This window comes from Poeciliopsis prolifica, unplaced genomic scaffold (genome assembly GCF_027474105.1).
Source record: "Poeciliopsis prolifica strain line A6 unplaced genomic scaffold, Auburn_PproV2 SCAFFOLD142, whole genome shotgun sequence".
NCBI lineage: Eukaryota > Metazoa > Chordata > Actinopteri > Cyprinodontiformes > Poeciliidae > Poeciliopsis > Poeciliopsis prolifica.
Window position 1 is genome coordinate 348165 of NW_026562517.1, and position 25051 is coordinate 373215.

Genomic DNA, 25051 nt, shown 5'->3' on the forward strand with positions numbered 1-25051 from the left:
ATGACAGTGCAAAGTCACCAGATATGGAGAGAAGCTCAAACTGAATGCAGCTATTTTTTTTTCCTGTTCAAATTGTCAACCTGCCAAGGTGGCAGGTGCGTTACTCCAATTTACACGTCACTTCGTACTTTTACCTGTATTTGGCCAGTGGCGGGTGCTAATTTCCATCCCCGGATGATACACAAAAGATTTGTTTTTTGAGTGATTGATTTTAGTTGCCTCTGCATAAAGTTTACAATATTTGCGCATATGCGACAGTCAAGGGTGTGAATTATGGCCTGTCAAAAAAAATATTGGTCAAATATGAAAAATATTTGTTCTTGCCACCCCTGCTCATAAAATTCAAAACATCTTCTCTTTTAAATATGATTGATTCTAAGACAAAGCAACAGTACTTCAAAATTTTTAGACGCCATCTGGGAGAGAAGTAGAGTCATAGTTAGCCCATTTATACCTTTTTAACAACTCGTAATCTGTCAGAGATTTTAACTTGTTAAAAAAAGAAACTCTCTTTATGATGATATAAAATTCATCTCATTAAAACAAAAAACCCTTAAGTCAAATTCTGCTCAAGGCCTCATTCAACATCGGACCGGCCCTGAATGATGAGCAAGATCTGTAGTACATCTCAGCTGCTGGATGTAGTGGGACAAAAAGGAAATAAAATGTATGTGCCTTTAGGAGCACTTCCATTTTGTGTCTATTGAGTTTTTAATAATCTCCACAGAGACTGTTTTGGTTGCCTGAGCTTTATGGGATGAGTTTTTCTGATCTCCTCCCGGCCGCAGCAGCTCTACCTAAGTTTAAGTAGACAAAGCGTCGCCACAAAAAATAAAATTAAAACAAACTAGCATGCCATGCAATTATGGAACCACAGGCTGAACCACGGGCCCATAACACACCGGCTAACCGGGAACTCAAACTTTATCGCCGCATACAGAGTCAGCATGTTGAGATTTAAACACATGCCACATGTAGTGCTTTGTTCACAAAGATATATAATTCTTACTGCAATCTCAACGCACATCTCGAAATGTGCACCTGTGAACATTGAGTACAGCTCAATGTGAACATTTGCAGTTCAAATTGAGCTCTTTGAGCAGAGCAAATGTGGTGGATTTAAACTTCACTTTTATCTTGATGAATTCTAGAAAGAAACAGATCCTCATCCTCATAGGGGGTTGACATAAATGTCCACATAGGTCAGTGCTTCTCAAATAGTGGGGCGGGCCCCCTTTGGGGGGCGTGGTGCGATACCTGGGGGGGCGCGTGTGATCCTGGGGAACAGGCTTTTTTTTGGCCGTACTAGTATAAAGTGTAATTGCGCACAGTAGGCGGCAGTGGCGCTCTCATTGTTACTTCTGTCACGTTTGCGACAGTGCAACATTTTACGACTTACAAGACAACAGGTTTGCCTTGGTTACCAGTGTTAAGTCAACAAAAAGCTCCGACTGCGTTCTGTCTATGGCCTCCGTTATTCAACAACCCCCAACATGAAAAAGTTTTTCACAGGGATGAAAAGAAAAGCGGAGAGAGACAAAGATAATGAGACAACAGAAAGTCAACCGAAAGCTAAGAAGAGGAAATACGACGAAGCGTATTTAGCGCTTGGCTTCACTGTGACTACAGTTGGAGAAGAGGAAAGACCGGTGTGTTTGCTGTGTCTAAAAATGCTCGCAGCGGACAGCATGAAGCCAAATAAATTAGGGCGTCGCTTAAATGCGTTACATCCCAATCACGCCGATAAGCCGCTACAGTTTTTTCAGCGAAAAAAATGTTAATAAGGAAAAAATGTTATGCAGAGATGGATAGTCACGGTGGGGAGTGGGGGGCGCGAATAGTTTTCTTCTTGCTAGGGGGGGGGCGTAACGGAAAATAATTGAGAAGCACTGACATAGGTGAATGAGCTTATATGAGCAATCTTCGGAAAGGTAAATCTCAAAGATCAAGCCACAACAGCTGGCGCTGAGGTGCCAGCTGTCTGGTTTTTGCTCTTTGCATCAACTATAAAAACTAGAAACAAAAGAAATTAAAAAAGGATTAAGTGGGAAATGAAATTAATCAGCAGAATGTGCCAATTTTTGATTAATCTATTCATTAATCGGTTACTAAAATAATTGCATCCCACATAGCATTTGTTTAACTGGCGTGTAGGGGAACACATAAAGTGAAGAATTAGGTGTGAAAATAAATTTTTTTTAAAGACCCGAGAAGCACAAAGGAAACTGAAAAACAATAAATAAATTGCATCATGGAAAGCAGTGGGTGTCCTACTATGGTGTTCTCTGAGGGGGAACAAGGCAGCAGGCAGAGGGCAGCATTAGCAGGGCTTGAAAAGAGGGTGAGAGCTTGGAGAACAAAATGCCAAGTTATGTAAGAACAATCAAAGCAGATGCGAAGCGATGTGAGCCAGCCCCATGTGGAAGGCAATGTGCTCCAGGACACTCAACAGCTGTCTATGAGACATGTGGACTCTCTGAGGCATGAGACTTTCCATCAAGCCAAAGCTCAAGTGAAGGGGCTCTCACAGGGAGAGCTCTAGCCACCGCACACACAGAGGAGAGGGGAACGCTCTGTGTTAGTCCTGGAGAGGCAAATTCAGACACAAAACAGGGCTGCAGTGGTACATAAAGCAAACAGAACTAACAGCAAAAACTTTTGTCAAGAAGATTCTCTTTCAAAGCTTTTAATTGATTTACATCCAAAAACTGGGCAATATCTAAACTCTTTCAGGAAAACTTTTGTTTTATCTTCCTTAAAAGGTAGTTCTAGTCATGTCTGTCCATGTTGTTTGTTGATGTAGTTGTCTTTCTTGTTCAACCAACAGAAGTCCACCTAACAAAACTTGGTTTCTGTTCAAATAAAGCCATCCTCTCTGGTGTCCAATGGCAACCCAAACATGTATAGATGATAATCAGATGCATTATGTTGGACATATTTTACAAACGAGCATTTATTCACAAAGAATTTATTTTGAAACGGGTATCAAAATAAAGACTAATGTGTGAGCATTAATATTATATTGATACCAAATCTGTAGAATCAATGTGCATGACGCCCCATGAATATCAACACGTGAACAGACATTGCCTGAGTCACCCTCTCTAGCTTTTGCTCCTTCTGTAAACTAAATGTGGTTACGTAGTTAAGCTAGCTAAAAATGAATAGCTGGATTTTTAAGCTTCCCGCAGTTCTAAGAACAGGTAGATAGTCCCATGAGTCCCCCCTGGTTCCTGCAGAATCCCTTGGGGTTCAGACACGGTGCATGTGGGCCCCAGTGTTTGAATTCTGGTGGTCCATTGTGAGTGTATGTGGGGGAGGAGCAGCGGGACAACCTTTCCTTGTTTTCTGAGTACCATGGTCCATCATGAGTGTGTGCTGGGGTTCATGGGACCAGTGATATGGATGCTGGTTCTACAGGACCTGGGGGTCCAGCCAAGGTCCAAGGGTTTGGGTGCCCAAGTCTCAGGAAGACAACCTCCAAGGGTTCCCCCCTTGGCTCCTCCAGAATGCTATTTGAATGCTCCTTAATTTATCATGGCTTTATGGTGGTCCCTGGTGGCTGGTTCAGCCAAGGTCCATGCGGGCTTTGGGGGCCCCATTCCCAGTAGAGCAGCTCAATGGGTGCAGACAGGAGGAGACGATTGGTCAGATTATCATCTTGTGTTTTACAGCTTCTATTTATTTGAATCTTGGATATTAAAGTCAGGCTACGATTTATCTTTGTTTTCCAAGAATAATTAAAAAGTAGTAGTTCCAGACGTGAGTCCAGTGGTCTATTGGTTAGCCCCACCACTACTACCACCATCAGACAACCGGTGGGAGTTACCGACTTGACGTATGGAAACCAGAGGCAGCGACGGAGGTCCCATGGATCCAGTAGTTTAATGGTCACCGTCAGTGCCCCAAATGGGAATCAAGTCACATGTTTCTCTTAATTGTCTACACATTTTCTCTGGTAGCTTAACCACTTGGCTGCTGGAACCATGTGGTTGAAATGGCCTCAAATGCTTTTGTCTTAATTTAAACAAAATGTTTTTTTAAAAATTAAGCAATAGGCTTCCGCAGCCAATTGGAATCGAATCCCGGTCGCTGGTTAGACACCCAGGTCTCCTGCATGAGTGCCTGCAGAATTAACCACTCAGCTATGGGGGCCACATGATGTCACAGGCCATATCATCATAATGTCTCTGATAAGACAGGCTTCCTGAAAGCTGGAAAGTTTTTTACTGGTTTGTCATACTGAGCAGGATTACTATAGCAACAACACATTATCAGTCGGGTAAAACTAACCTGTCTCTAACCTATCCTCACTACCTTAAAGAGCAGAATCATCCCTTGCAATCTTATTGCAGATGAGAAAGACAAGAAGAAGAGCGCACATGCTTTGGAACAAGTGGACGGTAAGTTGTTTTTAATTGCTGAATAGCATTAAAATGTGTCTATTCTTTGAAAAATAACTAACCACACAATACCTCAGTTAATGTAACTGATGATCAAAATAGGCTAAGAATTGGATCATGACTTTGGAGGAGGTATGTAAAATCCTTTATTATATTCAATTACATACCACCTCCATTTAGTCCTCCAGCGACTCTGAAGGAGAAGGCCATGAGCCGAAGTCAAAAATGAGGGTATATCTTTAAAATTCCCATCAAATTTTTCTGTCAATATTGATGTTACCTGAGTGCCTGCCATAGGCATTAAGTGCCTGATATATGTTAAGATTGTCATGTAATAAATGTTGTCTTTTTATATATCAGAGAGTGGAAGATGAGGAAGTGGACTGGTCTGTGGCAAGTCCTCCATCTGGCCAAACTGATCCCGCCACCCAGGGTAATCTGTCAACCACCGAGGGTTCGCCATCAACACACAGTGTTCAGCATATACCCAAAACCTCCACCTCCACCTCCAACCCCAAAAAAAGGGTCTTCTGGACCTGCCAAAGTGCAGGTCTAACTTTTGTTCTTATTAGAAAAAAGAAATACTTTCTTTTTATAGATATATATAATTTTGTTTTTTATTTTAAAAACCTCCATGCACTATTTTTACCGATCAAATAATAATCATATTAATATCGGCTATTTAGCCACCTTTTTATGAGGATTAGTTAATATTCACCTAGTTGAATCCAGATTCCATCACAAATAAAGCAGATAAACACATCCAATTGTTTCTCCGTTGTGAAAAAAAATCCACTGACTGTGTGACTCCAATAACTTATAATAAATAAAATTAAACAACTCCACTTAAATTACAAGCACTTCACCTGCAGAGGTCTGAAAGTAGAGCCTCACAAACTCCTCTTGGTCTGCACCTCCAGAGAAATCTGCATTAATTCAGTCAGTTGGCTCTATCTGATCCAAAACGATTAACTGAACTTTGCAAGCTTTTTACCGTTTGCGATCCGGGCATGAAATTTTAATAATCTTTTGTGTGGCTTCGTTTCCTGAACTGGACAGATGTAAAGTCTGCCGCAAGGGCTGCTCTCCTTGGCAGTAATTCTCAAATAGTGGGGTGGCAGTTGTTAATATTACATTAATATTCTATTTCAAGTTAACATAAAAAATCTGTTGTGTTTAATTCTAGTAAGGATAACATGGTGTTGTCATATTTTAACCTAACAAAATAATTTTATTTTGTGTGAAAACAACAAGGCTCTAACAGAGTGGACATCAGGTTCTTGGTCACCTTCCTGACTTTTATCCCTGATCACTCAGTTCAGACAGACAGCAGCTCAAGACTAGTGAGCTAGCTCCAACAGCGCTCCTCAACATCAGAAGAAAACTTAAAGCCTAGTCGGTCCATCCAGCCACAGCCCAGAAGACACCCAACAACCAGCAAAGACATTTGCAGCACAACTTATTGGAAGCTAAGATAACTTGATATTTCTTGATGAACAGCGACTCATAATTAGTTTTGTACGATTTTAAGTGGACTAAGATAGACAAAGATTTGGTAAGATTTTGTGTTTTACAGTATATGTAAACTAGTACAAGTAACTACAAAAAACTGCTTGATTTTACAATAAAACAAGAGATGTAGTAATCCTGAAATAATATCTACAGGATAGTTTTCTGTGATTATTTGAATCAATCAATCAAATTTTATTTGTATAGCATATTTCAGCTACAAGGCATTTCAAAGTGCTTTACATCATAATCACAAAACACAAAGGCATGCAACAGAATAAAATACCAAGTGTTTTTTTGTTTTTGTTTTTTTTATATCATATTGAAGCTGAAATAGACAGAACTGAATTTTGAGTTTGAGTGTATCACTACTGTTTACCATCTTGATTACAGAGAAAATTTAGCTGGGAAACCTTTAAATGTGGGGGCATGATTAAAAGCACAATGATCCATCATTATACATGTCAAATGATAGTTTCAATTCACCATACTGGCAGAATGTAGATACATGATTGCATGGTTTTGTTTTGCATTTTTCAGATGAGTGAAATGTATTTTTCTTTATTGTTTTTGGTCTTTAAGGTCATTTTGATCATTTATCTCAGTGACTTAATCTTTCTGGCATTTTGAGAACATAATAGTTTTGTTATGTGTGTAATGTTATTTTACAACTACTGAGAGCAATATTACAATATCCTCATTACAATAGTATGAGGGTAATGAATGTTATGTTAAGTACCTTACTTATAACATTACTTCCAATAAAAGGGTCAATAGGTGATCTTAAATACTAAATAGAAGATTAATTAAATGTCATAGGAATGTTTTTTTTTAAATGAGGGGGAGAGTGTGGCGCACAAGCCATTTTCATGGAATAGTCATGGTAATAGTCATACTGTTTTGTGTTTATTAATAATGTTTTGCTTTTTTATGTGTGTTATTTACGAGTTGTGTCACAGTTTGACCGTCATGCTAGGTGACAACGGTTGTGGAAGGGATATTGTGTGTTTTTTTTTTCTAATGACTGTGTAGCGATACTGTTAAGTTTCAATCATTAAATTAAAATATTGTGGACTCAATCTCAAAATCTTGTTTTATTGTTTGCCAACGCTACAAATACAAATGATGATAACATCATGTTCTACATTAGTATTTACTGAAGTTTTATTGTGAATTGTTCTTTGAGATCCTATTTCTTTGAACTTGCTTAGGCCTGATGTTGTCAAATATCAGATATTTGAAGATGAACGTTTGTTACTGTTTGTCAATAATGTAATGTGTAAGATCTCTGTTAAATAAAGAACATAACAAAATAAAGTTAAGCCTACTTAATTCATTTGTGTGGGACCTGTCAACAAACTTGAATTTAGTTAACTTAATTAGAAAATATTCCGTTAACATAAAAAACATATGGTTGATGGAAAGCTAATTTTATTTGTTAAAGTCACAATTTGTTTGTTTGGTGAACAAATAAAACATAAGTTCACTGGAATAGTGTTTATTTTGTCAGACTAACACGAAAAAGTTGTTAGATTGACTTCCATTTTGTCAATCTGAAGTGATTTGAAGTAGTTAGGTTAATTCATTCATTTTATCTTAAACATAAAGTCATAATGTTAAATTGCTATGTCTGTTTTGCTTTCAGCAAACATAATACAATTATGTAGAACTTGTCAACATAAAAAAATATGTTAAGTCCACACAATGGCTCAGACAGTGTGTAACCGACAGAAAAACACCAGCAAATAGTCCTTGGTTTCACTGTAAATGTAAAGGATATGTCCTTTTCATCTCTTCTGGTAATCTGAGTTGTAAGTTCTTTACAGTTTTGAAAAGGAAGCAGGCGCTGTTAAAGAGTGAAAAAGAAAATTGTAGCAGAGGTCAGTAAAGCAAGTATGATGGAGTTTTATGGCCAGGATGCGAGATTTTTATTTTCAAATACAAGAATACAGTCATAGTAATTGTCAGAATAATAACTCTATATCGCCAGAAGAAAGTAAATAAATTAAAAAGCTTTGATAGAGTGATATGCAACATGATCCACTCAGCAAGTCTGGTTCTTTCTATTACATAAAAAGTTATTTAAACAATCGTTTCAATGTCCTGGAGCTGAAATTTTGATTCTGATTTGCTAACATTTAGTGTTTACTCATTTCTTACACCAATATTAACTATAACCTTACAAAACCCCAGGAATTCCGCAATTTAGCACAGTATGGTGAAAAGTTATCATGAAATTACGACTTTATTCTGGTCCAGCTTTACTTGTATTTAAAACAAATAAACTCAGAGCCTGGCTCTTACACTCCATCATAAGCAAGAAAAATAGAAGAAACCTATTTTTTATTGTTAATGCTAAATGTTATACACTTTTCATTTCTTCTCATCTGACAAGATAAAATATAAGCAATATTGCTGAAAATTTTTCCACAATAAATTTTAAAAACTATATACCTTGTGGAACACTAAACTGAAGAAGCTGACAAGTAATCAATGTTTACAGTTCTAAAAGGTTTTACTATATTAAGTCTAAAATTATACATCTCAGTGAATCGTTTTCTCTTTCAAACTGAGTCTTGATTAAATGTTACTGATTCACTTGTTAAACTGATTTTGGAAATTATTTCAAGACCTAGAACAATAAAACAGGAGTTATGATAATGTCATACAGTGCTGGAACCAATGGTTTGTACAGATAAATTATTAAAGGGGAAGGGCATGAAAAAATTATGATCCCTGGGGGTGCATGATAGAAAATAATTGAGAAACATTCCCTTATGGGCGTGGGACGATAACATCACAGGGGAGCTCAAACTTTTTGAGACCAAGATCTACTTTTTCTCTCACCAGCCAGCTGAGATCTACCTCATGACACAAAGACATAAAATTTGTAATTTAAACACTATTGACTAATTTCCTTTATGAATATGTTATATCAGAAATGATAAAACACTAGAAAACCTAATGCAGTTTCTTCCTCAGTGAGATTCTGACACTGGCAGCAGGTTACTGGTTTCAGTCACAGGCTGGTTGCAAACTTGAGGCCAGCAGGTGTCAGTCATTTATGGTAGATCTGAAATTTGGATTGATGGAGCCATATGAGAAACTACAGACTGATAGGAGGAACCAAAGAGCTCTGCAGAGGTAAAGACAAATCTTCTGAATTTGGGATATAATTCATTTAATTTCACATAATTATCGTGGTAGAAACCATTTTTTTGTTAAAATTTAATCAAATATATTTGTCCTATTTGATGTTTGTTATGATGTTTACTGCAAACGAATGAGGTCATTAGTCCAAGTTTGTTGTTTATTGAACGTTCAGAAACTCCAGCAGCTGTGATGAGCCACAGCAAACAACCCAAACAGGTGATCAACTCAAAGCCACTCGCACCTTTTCACTCTCTGTCTCTTTGTCGTTTACAAGCCGAGCAAAGATTCCATTAAAAACATAACATTCAGGTTTCCAGGCTTGATATTTAGCTATTGATTATCAATAAGCCTCTCATGAACACATCAGTGATTGATTGGCTAATTTAAACTCCTGATCTGCTGGTTAGTCTGTCTTTGAGTCGCCTTTTTATTTGTTAATGGATCTGGAACGCAACTTAAAAATAATTTCTGGGAATATTAATTTTAACACGTTTTGTAGATTTTATTATGATTATTATTCTTTAATGAAGCTACAAACGTTTTGGATCTTGGTGAATATTTTGATAAGCCTGTCAGAAGAGGAAGCGCTGGTCTCAGCGTCCTGACGGCCTTCAGTTTGTCACCTGCTGCTGAGATTGACTTGGAAACATATTGAGCAACCCTGCTCTGTAAGATACATTTATTGGCCAACTGATTTATTGACTAGTTGATTTCTGGGTGCCGAGTTCCTTAACTTTGGGAGATTGTGATCCGCTGATACTTGCACGTGAAGCTCATCTTATCCCCTAATCCTTGATCGATGTATTGAGCACCCCAGGTCTATCAGCTCCATTTGTTAAAACCACAGGGTGAGTGAAGTTTAATTCTCCACAGTACACATTAATTGTGCAGCGCATTGCATACGTTATAGTCTAATTCAGGGGTCACCAACCCGGTGCCCGCGGGCACCCTGTCGCCCGCAGAGACCTTGTCAGTCGCCTGCGGAGCCACTTCTAAAAATAGCCATTATCATTTGGGGGAGCACTAACAAAAAAAAATAATAATTAAATGTTTTTACATTGAAGTAATGACGTTTGTTTATATTTAGAGTTCAAAAGAGGGAAATGATAAAAACGTTTAAAATAAATTGCTTTACATATAAAACTCTTTCCTGCTGTTAATGTTCAGAAATACGCGCAGGCGCCTGCAGGAAACTATTGGAGCGCAGCAGCACCTGCAGCTGCACTCTGCGTACCTTGACATTTTTCTTTAAGTAAAGAAAGAAAAGACTACATTCTGGAATTTGTATTATTTAACCCTATTTACTATGAAGAAATTTGTGAAGAAAAAAATAAATAAATTGTGCCAAAACATCTTATTCGTAGCGCACATCGCACCACCCGATCCTGGGAATCAACAGCCTCTGGAGAGGCTTCGCTTCCATGTCTTTATTATTTAGCATCGTCTGGAAAAAAAGTCCGCTGCTCTTGGTTCAGGTTTGTGCTGATTTTTGCGCATTGGAGAAGTGCTTGTGCTCTTGCAGGTCAGGTGCAGTGATAGTTTTGTGTTGGACCTTTATTTTTTCCACATCTGCTGGTGTCAGCCAGCGGGACCCGTCAGCTGTTCAGTTCGCAAAACCACGAAAAAAGCGAATAAACCTGCGACCCGCCAGAACCGCGCAGACTGTCAGAAGCTCAGGCTGAACGTAGAACAACGGGAGGTTCAAACCCAACTGGTTCATTTTTAGCTTACAAAAAAACGCAAAGCCGTGAAATAAATCAAAGCAAACTGACCAATAAGACTGAGGCTTTGGGGTTCCCCACCTCACGCATCAGACTGACACAGCTGTGTGTGTATAATATGTTTTGACACAAAAGATATTTTCTTTTCCACAATTTTGCTAATAGAACAGATGGTTAGGTAATAAAACAATAACTCTTCTTTTCTTTTTTATTTAAAGGAAAATTTCTTGACTCAGTGCAGGTGTTACTGCAACAATCCAACAGTTTACTTTAGTTTATTTCAGTCACTTGTGGCCAGTTTAGAATCACAGAGAAAAGCTCCAAAAGGGAATCAAACTTAAAACTCTGTGAGCTAAGAACTTCTGATCACATAATAGCAATCAACCATAGCTGCCATGGTAAATTATTACTGATAACTATTTTGAGTAGTAGCCCTTCGTGTTGCTCTGTACCCGTGAAGTAGCTCCCAGTCTCAAAAAGGTTGGTGATCCGTGGTCTAATTAACTTCTGCGCCTTCATTTATTTATGTCCTCAAGACAAACTGCCGGCTCCTCTGTTTAGACTATAAATGGATTAGCTCAACTTTCTCTCTTTAGTTTTCTCTGTTGTATGTAATGGAGACTTGAATTAAACATGCCATTTCAACCAAAGGTTTGCAATGCGCTTATGAAGCAAACACTCCAAACCGTCCGGTCCAAAACTCTTCAACACACTGTCAGCTCCCGGTCAGAAAGACGCATTTAGTTCACTGTCCATGAGATGATATTCAGAAACAATTTTTTTTATAGGTTGATTTTAGTTGCCTCTGCAATTAACTTTTTGTGTAAAGTGTATAATATCTGCCCATGTGCACCAGTCAAAACTTATTCCTCACCTGTTAAATGTGAAACCCTTGAATCTTGTGTTGTTTTTTTGAGATTTTTTCCGTGATTGTGGTATTTCCCTGACCACTGGTATTCCTGACTCAATGGACAGCAATTATAAAAACCATTTGCTACGATGCATGGCGCTCAATAAGTCATGTAATGTCTAGTTCAGTAATATATATATATATATATATATATATATATATATATATATATATATATATATATATATATATATTACTGACTGGATAGCTCAATACATAAGGCATCAGTATATCACCCGAGAGGGCAGGGTTCGAATCCAGTCTGGGTCCTTAGGCAAGACCCTTCAAGCTACTGCCTACCTCATACCATGAGAGATACTAAGTTGCATAACATGCCGGCTCAGACGTCGCCCGGCCAAACAAGGTCTGCGTCAGGTGTTGGGGAACCAGAGCACCTTGATGACAAATGGGCTACTGGAACAAGACGGAAATGGGCGAGAGATGAAAATGTGGATCTGTTGGAATGCTACTACTCAAGTAACCCTAGTGAGAGAGGTTACATGCAAAGACTGGGGAAGGAATGGTTACTTCGACATCCCCAGTCAACACTAAGCGCTAAACAACTAGTAGCTCAGTGTTCCAACATCCGCAAACGGCAACTGCTATCACAACTTGAGATTGACGAGATACAACACAAATGCTACGGCAAAAGGGAGGAACCCGGATGTCAGGACTGTGGGGACTTAACTACAAGTCCCCACCCAGTGAGGGGATACACGGCCCCAATGAGCGAAACAGAGCTGAACGAGACAGCTGCTGACCTGAGAGAGAGAATCATGACCCGAATGACAACCAGGCCTCCCCGGCGCCAATTACAACGGATGAGTGAAGTACCATCTGAAAGTCTCATTGAGAATGTGAATGCAGCATTGAGAACGATCCCTACCAACACCATAACAGAAACCAATGAGCTGATCTACAACTCAGCATCAGTGATCCTTGAGATACTTGGCTATAAGAGCAACCATGAGACCCAATACCCACCATGGAAAAGACGGTTAGAGGCTAAAATCAAGGTAACAAGGAGGGAAGTGAGCCAACTGTCAGAGCTCCACAAGGGTGCAATGAAAAGACCAGTACCCAGAAAGTACAGGCAGATGCCCATACCTGAAGCACTCGAGACTGCCAAACAGAGGCTCCAAGCCTTGTCCAGCCGCCTAAAGAGATACACAAGGGAGAATGAATCCAGAAGGATTAACCGGCTCTTCTCCACTCAACCAGCTAAGGTGTACTCTCAATGGCAGGGTAACAATAACAACAGAGCAGACCCACCAAGGCTGGAGACGGAACAATACTGGAAAGGCATATGGGAAAGGGAGGCGTCCCACAACAGCAATGCACAGTGGCTGATCTCTCTACGAGAGGACCACAGCAACCTCCCTGAGCAAGCCCCGGTAACCATCACTGTGACAGATGTCCAAGAAAGAGTCTCAGGTATGAAAAACTGGACAGCACCAGGGCCTGACATGATCCATGCCTACTGGCTAAAGAAACTCACTGCTCTCCATGAGCGAATGGCAGCCCAAATGAACCAGCTGCTACAAAGTGGGACTCACCCTGAATGGTTAACTGAAGGGCGGACAATCCTAATCCAGAAGGATCCATCAAAGGGTCCAGTCCCACCCAACTACCGACCAATAACCTGCCTCTCCACAACCTGGAAGCTCATGTCAGGCATCATAGCGGCCAAGATAAGCAAACACATGGATAAACACATGAGCACGGCACAGAAGGGTATCGGTGTAAATAGCAGAGGAGCCAAACACCAACTCCTCGTAGACCGCACAGTTGCCCGAGACTGCAAAACCCGACACACCAACCTGTGCATGGCTTGGATTGATTACAAGAAAGCCTATGACTCAATGCCGCATACTTGGATCATTGAATGCTTAGAGATGTATAACATCAACAGGACTCTGAGAGCCTTCATTGCAAACTCGATGAGGCTGTGGAAAACCACCCTTGAAGCCAACTGCAAACCACTTGCACAAGTGTCCATCAAATGTGGCATATACCAAGGAGATGCTCTGTCCCCGCTACTGTTCTGCATAGGCCTGAACCCCCTCAGCCAAATTATCAACAAGACTGGCTAAGGATACAGATTCAAAAATGGGGCCCATATCAGTCACCTACTCTACATGGATGACATCAAGCTGTACGCCAAGTGTGAGCGAGACATCGACTCACTGATCCACACCACCAGGATCTACAGCACTGACATTGGGATGTCATTCGGACTAGAGAAATGTGGTCGGCTGGTCACAAAGAGGGGGAAGGTCATCCACACAGAAGGGTCTCACTCCCACAAGGAACAATAGCAGACATAGAGGACAGTTACAAGTACCTAGGTATACCACAAGCAAATGGCAACCTCGATGAGGTCACAAGGAAAGGAGCCACAGCTAAATACCTCCAACGAATAAGGCAAGTCCTGAGAAGCCAGCTCAATGGCAAGAACAAAATCTGTGCGATAAACAGCTATGCCTTACCAGTAATCAGATACCCTGCTGGAATAATTAGCTGGCCAAAGGAGGAGATAAAAGCCACAGATATTAAGACCAGAAAAGCTACTAACAATGCATGGAGGGTTCCATCCCAAATCCAGCACCCTGAGACTGTACACGAGCCGCAAGGAAGGAGGCAGAGGACTAGTGAGTGTGAGAACCACTGTCCAGGACGAAACAACTAAGATCCATAAATACATCAGGGACAAAGCCTCAACAGACAATGTGCTCAGTGAATGTCTCAGACAACAGGGAACGGAGGTTGAGGTGCCAGAGATACCATCATGGGAGGACAAACCCCTACATGGATGTACCACCAGCAAATAACCCAAGTGGCTGATATCAGTAAATCCTACCAATGGCTGGAAAAAGCTGGACTCAAGGACAGCACAGAGGCCCTCATCCTGGCAGCCCAGGAACAGGCCCTAAACACCAGAGCAATAGAGGCCCAGATCTACCACACCAGACAAGACCCAAGGTGTAGGTTGTGCAAGGAGGCCCCTGAGACAGTCCAGCACATCACAGCAGGGTGCAAGATACTGGCAGGGAAAGCGTACATGGAGCGACATAAACCAAGTGGCAGGCATAGTGTACAGAAACATCTGTGCAGAATATGGACTGGAAACCCCAAGATCAAAGTGGGAAACACCCCCAAAGGTGGTGGAGAACGCCAGAGCTAAGATCCTGTGGGACTTCCAGATCCAGACAGACAAAATGGTAATGGCGAACCAACCAGACATTGTCGTAGTGGATAAACATCAGGAAAGCCGTTGTGGTAGATGTAGCAATACCAAGTGATTGCAACATCAGGAAAAAGGAGCACGAGAAACTAGAGAAATACCAGGGCCTCAGGGAGGAACTGGAGAGGGCCTGGAAGGTGAAGACCACAGTGGTGCCTGTGGTCATCGGGCCCTCGGGGCAGTAACCCCCAAACTGGAGCAGTGGCTACAACAGATCCCAGGAACAACATCAGACATCTCAGTCCAGAAATGTGCAGTCCTTGGCACAGCCAAGATACTGCGCAGAACCCTCAAGCTCCCAGGCCTCTGGTAGAGGACCCGAGCTCAGAGGATAAGAACCACCCGCGGTGGGTGAGAAGGGAATTTTATATATATATATATATATATATATATATATATATATATATATATATATACCCTTATATATCAATGATGCTGCCTCACGTCTGTCCTTCCAGTGTCTCTCGCACTTCCTGCTACTGAGGAGATGTCAGGTTACACTGTGTTGCATTCAATGTTGTCGAAAAAAAGAGATTCATGTGCTTCACGTTAGGCCTGTCGCGATAAACGCTAAGTCAATTAATCGCACGATAAATTAAAACTATCGACGTCATTTCAATTATTGTCTATATCGTTTCTTCCGGCCTTTTTCTCTTACTGTTGATGACACTGAAGGAAAAAAGGCTCAACTCCACTGACCCTCCCTTCCTTATTTCCTTAGTGTAATGCCCAGCGCGCGCTGCACGATCTTATGTCGCGGATTGTCAAAACCTGAGAGACACATTAGCCGACAGAAATCCTAGCTATAGCGGTTCGATCGAACCGTGTTGTGTCCAACAATGGACACAAAATAATAAGTCCAGTTCACTAACTTTGAAACCAGGCATTAATCAATTCCTTACTACAATCTTCCTGCAATGCATGCAGCTAGTGTCAGTCTGACTGAATGAAAATCATTAGAACCTATTTATGTCACGTTAACGAAGAACAGCTGAAAAGTTGCCGGGTTTTCTGGTAGAAATTTCGCTCCAACTCCTCCCCTAGTTATTTATATTTTCTTTGCACGAACTGTTGAATAAACTTTCATGTTTCCACATATCATCTTCGATGTCTGCTGAACTTCGGGTTGCACCGTGTCAGCTATTCGGGCTTCCCTCCGTGTTTCCCGTCAGAAAGCACGAGGAGAATCTGCACTTTCTGATTTTCTACCGGTCGCATTCAACAGGTTGCATTAAGCTCCCAGTCTGGATAAATCCTTGATCGGAGCGGCCACAACGATCTACCGTAACACACAAGGGACAATCTCGAACATTCTAAGATTGTCGTTCGGAGTAAAAAAAAAAATCCTGTAGTTTGAACAATTGCATCATTCAGTCGGATTCTTCTCTTTTTAAATCTAATTATTACTGAAGGGCAATATAATATACAGACTTCATAATCTGCACTCTTTTGGTTGAATCCAGTGTTTATTTCCACTTTGGCTTTATGTTTAGTTTTTATTCAAGTACATTTATTGTTAATGGAGACTGAGAATCTATTTTATTTTTGGTTGTTTTATTTATTTTGTGTATCAGTCCCAGTGTCAAGTGTTCTTTTGAAAGTAAAGTGTATCTATCTATCTTTGGCAGGAAATCGCATGTATTATTATGTAATTTCCATTAAATCAATGTAAAAAGGTCTTCAAACAATATTATCGTTTATCACAATAATTTTTTAGACAATTTATTGCCAAGCAAAATCTGTTATCGTGCATTTATTGTTAATTCACGTCCAATTTGCATAACTATTTATTGAATTCATAGTTGCCAGCTGAGGAGGCAACAGGGGTGGCAAGGCTATCAGTTGGGGTGGCAACTGCCACTCCCAGCCACCCCAGTATATCCCCCCTCCTCTCCACTTCAAACTCTTCTTATGAACGTAAGAGTTAAAGGGCTAAATATAATTACGATATTTGCTACGTTTAACAAGGTTCGTCCGTAAAGCTACACTTGCATTAATTATCTAATGCGCAGCAGCCCGCAGTGTACAGTCTATCGGATAGAGTCTATCCGATCACCTGTATAAATACACCTGAAGCGCTCTTCCCTACTGTTCACACAGAACCGGCCACTGGCAGCAGCTCCATACTCCAGGCATCGCGCCAGTCATTTTAAGGATGCTTATTGGTCCCCTAAAACGACAAAAACTAAACGACATGAACCAGGCCGAACTTGAAAACTGGACATCAAGCTGCTAACAGTTAGCTTTTGTCAACAACTTAAGCAAGTAATAACCCGGCCGGAACATGGTGCACTAAATAATAAAACATAAATTAATGAAGCTTGGAGGCAGATAAATTTTCCTCAAGGAATTTTAATAATCAAAGTACTCGAATTGCTTGAGGAATCATTTCAACCATAATTGACAATGTTTAAAAACAAGGTTTTCCTTCATGATTTCTTTGGAAGGGACAATTCCATACTTTTCCAAGATTGTGGGTGTCCGGACCCTCCCAACCACCCCGGGATTTATGCCCATGGTCTCCTGAGCATTTTACCATGTGCACATTCTAGCGGGCACACCGATTTAACAGATTTTTTTGTGGTTTTGCAAACTGAAAAGCAGACGGATCGCCCATCTGGCTGATCATGACATCTACCACGCTTCGCCACGCTTCTCCTGAGAGCCACGCTAAGACTGCGGGAGAGGTTAACAGTTACATCTAGTCACAACTTTAACTAAAACAAAAGAGGAGAAATTAAGCAAACATGTATGGTATATATTGTCATTCTAAATTATAAAAACCATTTGCTACGAATATTTGAGCGTTTCACAACAAAAAATTTACATCTTTTCAAATCGGATTTTGTTTTCTGTATCTCAAAGTACAAAATGCAGCCACAGTATGCCCAAAAGAAAAACATAAGTGCAATAATTTGTATATTGAGAGTCTGCAGGCCTCCCGCCCAAAGGTAAATCACTCAGCTCCTGAAGCATTGTTGAAACTTTGCATTTCATGTCAAATCGACATGAATTAAATGACAGAAACAAATTTTCTCACTTTATCTTTGATTTATTTTGTCCAGCTGTTAGACTCTGTCCAATCAGAGTCAGGTATTGTGTAGTTGGTGCTTTTAATCAGTTTTCAGTTAATTAAATCTAACTCTATGGAACACAAAATGTCGCTAAAATCACTCTGTCCTAAAATCTTTCAGAAACTTGTGTAAGTGCGTAGAATCGTATCGCCTGCCAAATATTGTGATATGTATTGTGATCAGAATATTGTATTGTATTGTGAGATTATTGTATCACTATATCCATACTCAGAGCTGAACCATCTGCACAACCTGCTTAAACTAAAACTGCTGAGATGGACAGTGTCCCCAGCGCCAGAATCTATAGAGATTCTCCAGATTCTGCTTCTGCAGACTCGATTGAGACTGAGGTTCCAGCACCCATCCCTACGAGTGCACCAGGACATATTCGAACTAGATACGGAGGCTTGTGCAAACCAGTTCAGAGATTAACTTTGCAGACTCTCAAGCAATTTGTTAGATGCTCTCTTTTTGGAGGGGGGGTATTATTAATATGAAAATAGAAGGGGAAAAAGAAGAGAAGTTAAGTTTCTGTGAATGTTCAAGGAACTATCTTAATTTGGTAGAATCTTGATTTTTAAATTTATAAAGATGAGCTGGTATTTTCAGTTATGCTTTAAATTGCATACTTTACTATTTTTAGGAAGTGTAAAGAGGTTCATTTAAAGCTTTAATTATAGTATTCAACTTCAGTTCCTTTAAACATACCACAGGCATAAGTAACATCTGAATAGAAAGACTGACTACAATTAGTTACTGTGGCTAACAAAGAATTCATTAATGTCGTTTAAAGTTTCGGCAAACATGGTTTGTTTTTTGTTTTTTAAACAGGGGGAGATGTCAAGTGTAGAACGCTGTTACTTTACGTTACTGTGCTTACAGCAGACGACTTGTATGTTGTGTGTGGGGTTCTGGGGGAAACCGATTGAGCTGCCGTCCGTTGGTCTGTGTTTTTGCAACAGTCAATAAAGCTTAAAAGACATAAGCTAAAGCTCGTCCATTCCACAAATACATCTTTAAAAATTCATTTTTGCTGAAAACAAGTAGGCGAAGCTATCAACTGGGACCTTCTACTAATCTACCGTTTTCATTCTCGGCTGTACAAAAACAGGTTGAGGAAAGCTGGCATCAGCTGCAGGACAAACGGACAAGATGCTCAACACAAATCTGCTACAATTGTAAATGGGAGCTTAAGGCTAACTGGCTGAAACTCGAGTGTAAAGTCAGATGAGCGTTCGACAGCTTTTCTGAGCCCATCTGCCCAAATAAGACATCGACAGCTGACTGCATCTATAAGTTCTACTAACTCTGCTATTTCTATTAAGTCTTATCGTAAAATAAACTTTCACAAATCAGTGCACAAAACTGAGTAACTTCATCATCAACTACAAAGAATACATGTCAATAACCTTATTTGGAAGTCAACAGTTTTCGCTTTGATCGTTTCCAACCGTTTGTTTTGATGGTACAGCTAACCGTCGTTAGCTGCTATGCTAAAGCTCCCTGACCAAATATCACGGTTAGTTAACTCGGGTCGTCTCCCCAAAGCAGACGCAACTAAGAAACGAGTTAGCGTCTCACACACGGATATCCCTCGTTTGGAAATGACAGTAAGAATTTAATTTACCTTTGGGCGGGAGGCCTGGAAAAGCAGCCGGGGCCTCTGGATGCTGATGGCTCAGCTGACAAAAAGCAGTCGAAGACAGCGGTGCGCCCTGCTGCAGCTGCGCCGCAACACCCGCTCACATTCCCCGCTCCTCTGAGGCCAGCCGCCCCTGCTCACCGTTTGAGGCCGCTCTGACGGATTCACATTCCCATAAATAGGTTCTACCCCTCGGTAAATGAAAACAGTTACCGAGGTACTGTTTTCATTCCTTTGTGGTTCCCGTTGTCTTATCTATGCTATATTTTTACCCCCACAATGCAACGCGTAACCCGCACTGTGTCATACTGGAAGAAACAGGAAGTGTCACATTTGGCGACACAAGCGTTACCTCGGAAACCGAAACACTTCCACTTCATTCCTAGGGTCAGAACGGTCTCAGCGTCAGATAAGATCGGATAGTTCAAAGTGGGTTGAAGATCAACACTGATTTCCTTTCAACAGAATTACATTTAGTGTATTTTTTATTTTCATTTTTCGTAGATATAACTGTAATTAAAACGGCCCTGGCAGCTCAGTGACGCTCCGGTGTTCTGTCAGACCGTAACACGCTTAGCACGAACTGACGGCTAGATCTATCAGACAAGTTACATTGTCATTACCATATGATTTTATTTCATCATCAACATCGAATCATGTTGCTGATTCTATGTTTAGGTTTGCAGTGAACAATTGTAGTTTGTCCACCTGAAGTGGTGTTTGAATTCTGGTCCACTGTTATTTGGATTGATAACAAATGGTTGAAGTTAATGGAAAACCCCTTTCTTTGTGTACAGGGGCGCTGCCAGGAATCTTGGACCCCATGACAAAACATAAAATTGGGGCCCCCCAAGCAGCTGCTGTTGCAATTTCTTCAGTCTGTCATCATTTTAAAGGAAACTAGCACAATATTTACTGTTCATGAATTTTAGATCCAACAGTCCACATACAGTATGCAAGTGGGTTGCTTAATTTTTTTCTATTAGTTTTAGACACTGAAATGTCTCTCCTCATGAACAACAGTCAAAACCAACATGTAAAATACATGAAGCAATCCAGACTTCTCATAAAATGCTATAAAGTTGCATTTGATTCAAGCTGCAGTATAGAACTTTCATAAAAAATACTTATAACATCTGTTAAAGCTGTCAGTTTGTCATGAGACAGATCATCTGTGAAAACAATCAGTCTCCTCCAGCTTCTCCTTGAGCTGTTATTACTGTAATGCAACCAAAACAACCAATCAGAACCAGGAGGAGGGTCTTAGCGCTCTCAATCAATCTCATTCACTCACTGCTAAATGTAATAATGGTGGGAAATCAACTTATTACAGGAAAAATGTTTATCTGCTGTCATTGGGAGCTATGCTAACTAGACTGAGCATTCACAAAAGGCTATGCTAGCTACAGCATAGGGAGGAGCAGCCACATGAGATTGTGATTGACAGCACTAAAACTCTCCTGCTTCTGATTAGCTGTTTCTAGATAGCAGAGGAAATAGATATTTCACAAATTATCTCTCAAGCCATACTGTCTCAACATAATGACAGTTTTAACAGAAATGGAAAAATATTTTTAATCGGCGCCACAAATCAAGTGGTCGATAAATCAGTTGGCCAATAAATGTATCTTATAGAGCTTTGGAACTGACGTCACTTTGTGTGACGTTTACGCCTTGCGCTCCTGTAAATAAATGCATTGCCTTGTGACCAACTGGTACAAAAAAAGTGGTAATTTATGCTATAAATAACTGTAAATGTTCAGACCTCACCTGGTGGGCCGGTCCGTCAGTCTAACCTGATTAGACTGACGGACTTAAAATATTCAACATTTTAAGTAATTTTAATGTTAAATGTTTTCTTCAATAGTTTCCAAATTGTGTGCCCATTAACTCAAAATCAGTGTGAAATTATTCTACTGTACTGTATAGATGAAGCATACTCATCTTTATTACATTTTGACCACTTTTTTATTGAACTAATTTTACATTTAAAAAATATTTTTTTTAAATGTTAATAAAATGTATTACTTCAGATGATCATCACATTTGATACCTGTAATGTTCAATTACATAAAATTCTAGGACAGGATCTTTTTCATTACATGTTCACTTCTTACCTGAAATATGTTAAATACAACAAATATTTACTTAAAATGTGATTCATTTTATCACCTGTTTACAAGCAACTTGAAGTCATTGAATCAAACATTTCATGAATGTTTACCACATTAAATTATGAAATGAGAAAAAACAGACACTTCCAACTGTACAGATATTTCAACACAAATGGTTGATGTTCCTCTTCAGATTGTGCAGCCTTGTTGAGCTCCTCTCCTGGGGTTTCCTCCTCAGCCTCTCCAACTCGCTCCTCCTTTGGCCTCTACTAATGTATTTTTATTATTTACCTCTTGTGTGGTAAATAATGAAAACAGTCTCTGTAACTTGCTCCCCCACTTGTTGGTCCACCATGGTCTTGCTGTATCGCCTCTTTAATTGACGTGCATGTTGGTCTGATGTTGTGGCGTTTACCTCGCAGTGACCCAGATGTCTCACCACTGAGGCCAATCATCTCCTTTTCATTAGCTCTGGTAGCTTAGTCCCGTTGCGCTGTCGGTGCTCCTGGTGCTCCAGCCAGCCGGTGCTCCTCCTTGTCCTCCTTGTCCTCCTTGTCCTCCTGTGCACCCTTGTTGTGGGTTCTGCCAGCCTATGGGCCAACTGCCTCTGCCTCTTCGTGGGTCCAGCCTGCGCCGTTCCCATCCTCCAGATCAGTCACCATGGGTTTGCCCCCTATGTTGTCCCCTGGACAGTTCACGACAGGCCCGTCCTCACTGTGTTTTCTTTATTATCTGCACCACTCTTCTAATTAGGATGAACAAAGAAAACAACAATATTCGAGTTAAGAGACTAATATTTTTATTTCAGTTTGAATTTTAAGTTGCCTCATCGCAATTTCAGGTCCGTGAGTGTTTGTTAAATGGATTAAGTAGTCCTCATCCTGAAAAAGTTTGAGAAACACTCATGTAAACCAATTTTGTATCAGTTGAAAGTTTATGGTCAGTGCCCTTCTGGAGAACAACAGTTTTGATCTTTCCAGTATTTTCCGTTGTTAGTGTCATCTATCTTCCCAGCAGTTCTCATCACTGTGCAGTTGTAACCAAAGAATAGAATTCACTCGGGTTCAGATAGCAGTTCACTATCAACCAGTTAAATTTATTACAAATTACTGGACTGAAACACATTCAACCATGTCTTAACTCAGTCAGTTTACCTCAAAAACATCAACAAACAAACAAACAACATTCACTCTAAACATACTCTCAGGAGTAAGTCTTATAAATGTGAAAATAGAATAAGAAACTATTTATCTCTCAGAGAATCCTTTCATGGTCCAAGGTAAAAAAATAAAAGAAGCTGGCCAGCAAAACAAAACAAATATTGTTCATATAGAGCTCTATATTTGGTGTGTGATGCATATGAAAAGATGATGCTAGAGGTGGTTCTGACTGGGATGGAGACCCAGAATGAAGATGCAGCGGCTCCACAGACCCAGAACTCAGCAGCTTCTCTGTTCCTCTGATAGCAGGAACACGAACAGATTCCTAATGATCCTCCCACCAAATCAGCCACAATAACAATGAAGCTCTAGCAGGAAAACATATGAAAACATATCTGAGGCATGAAGCAGTCAGGCAACATGCAGAAGCTGAGCAGAAACCGGCATGTCTCAGTTCTGCAGCAGCTCTGAAACTTTGAAGCCCAGGAGTTTCCATAGCAACTGCAGTCAGAATGCTGCTGTAAAGTGCTGCAGTACTTCGCTCTTAAAGGGGCAGTACCCATAAAGTAAAAGCAATACAAAAAAACAAATAACACACGCTACACAAATATAGCTGGGTTACACAGCCACCACCATGTATTCACTGTGGATGATCTGAAAGTATCCATCTGAGCAATGGATTTTGCAGCTTCTCAAAAACTGTTAACCAGAGGTTTGCATAAAACAATATTCAAAACTTTGAATATTGTTTTATGACTTGACACAACAATATTCAAAACTTTGAATATTGTTTTATAATCTTCTTAGTTCTCCACAGCTTTTTTTCTAAATGACCTGTATGTTGTTTTTAGTCTTTGTGAAGCAGTTGTTTATTACTAATGCTCTAAAATTTTAGAGCCTTCACAAAACAGTTGGATTTACATTGAAAGAATTGCAGACAGGTAATTTCTGATAACAATTTAATTTAACAATCTCAAGTGAAGAAGCTGAATATAAATGTGCATACAGTAATTAGAAAATGCACTATTCATGCATACTACAGCTTGTGCAAATGTTTATTGCTTACAGTAAAGCAGAAAATCATTAAAACCCCTGGTCATTTTATTCAACTAGCAAGACTGTTTTTGATAGAATTGACTGGGATCTCCCAAAAGATAAAATATGTAAAAGGACATTTATTTCTTAGATGTATATATATCTATATCCCCTCTAAAGGTCATGAATTGCAGTTCGAGGTGGTGAGGCAGACGCAGAGGACCCAGATTTGTGTGAAGGAGATGATGATTTAATGATAAATGATAACAAAATACAAAATCCAGCCAGCACAGATGAGCAGAAGACTAATGCTCACAACTGGTAGCTACTGGAAATGCATACAATTGAAGACTGACTTGATAAGATGACTTGACACAACTAGACAGCATGACAAGACAGATTAGACAAGGACCCAACAAGGAACACAGGTGGGATTAAATACACAGAGGGTAATCAGGGAAATGAGACACAGCAGGGACAACATGGACACTCAATAGACACAGAAACCTAAATGAATACACAGACTCATTTATCATTTACTACTCATACTCATTACTCATTTATCCTATGACACAGGTTCATGTTTTGCAGAGACCACATTCAAAGTAGTGCTACACTCCACCCCCATTTCTCCATGGTTGACAGAGCACAGCTGTTCCTGTTTCCATCACCATCAATGTATTGTTGTTTCCTTAAACTATAACTTAAGACCTTCACGACTTCTTTGTCTTGAAATCAACTTACCATATTTGTTGGTTTTCATTTACCTGTATAATTCAATTAATTTAAAATATATGTCATTATCACAAAGGGAAATTTAATGTTGGAACTTATGTTTAGTTAAAAATGTGTTGTAGATGCTCATGGACGGTAACAGAAATGCTCTCCTGCAGCAATCTGTATTTCTTCAGCCTCTGATTGAAAATACTTTGTTTTATAACGGCCTGAAAAAGAGGATGATCCAGGTTGTCCATAATGTAATTTCCAGAGTCCACAGTAATCCACAGTAATTTCCAGAGAGTCTACAGCACCCAGCTTGTTTGCCAATATTTGCCCATTATGATCTGCCCTCATTTTTATTATATT

At 40.0% G+C, this 25051-nt stretch overlaps 1 protein-coding gene across 3 annotated transcripts in view; it reads right to left on the reverse strand.

Annotated features, from left to right (window-relative positions):
• Nucleotides 1-19971, reverse strand: part of zbtb44 (zinc finger and BTB domain containing 44) — a 48598-nt gene extending 28627 nt beyond the window's left edge. For all 3 annotated transcript variants that reach the window (XM_055025301.1, XM_055025303.1, XM_055025302.1), the window contains exon 1: nt 19642-19971. The gene's annotated coding sequence lies outside the window, so the exon portion shown is untranslated. The remainder of the gene's footprint in view (nt 1-19641) is intronic.
• Between the last annotated feature and the right edge of the window lie 5080 nt (nt 19972-25051).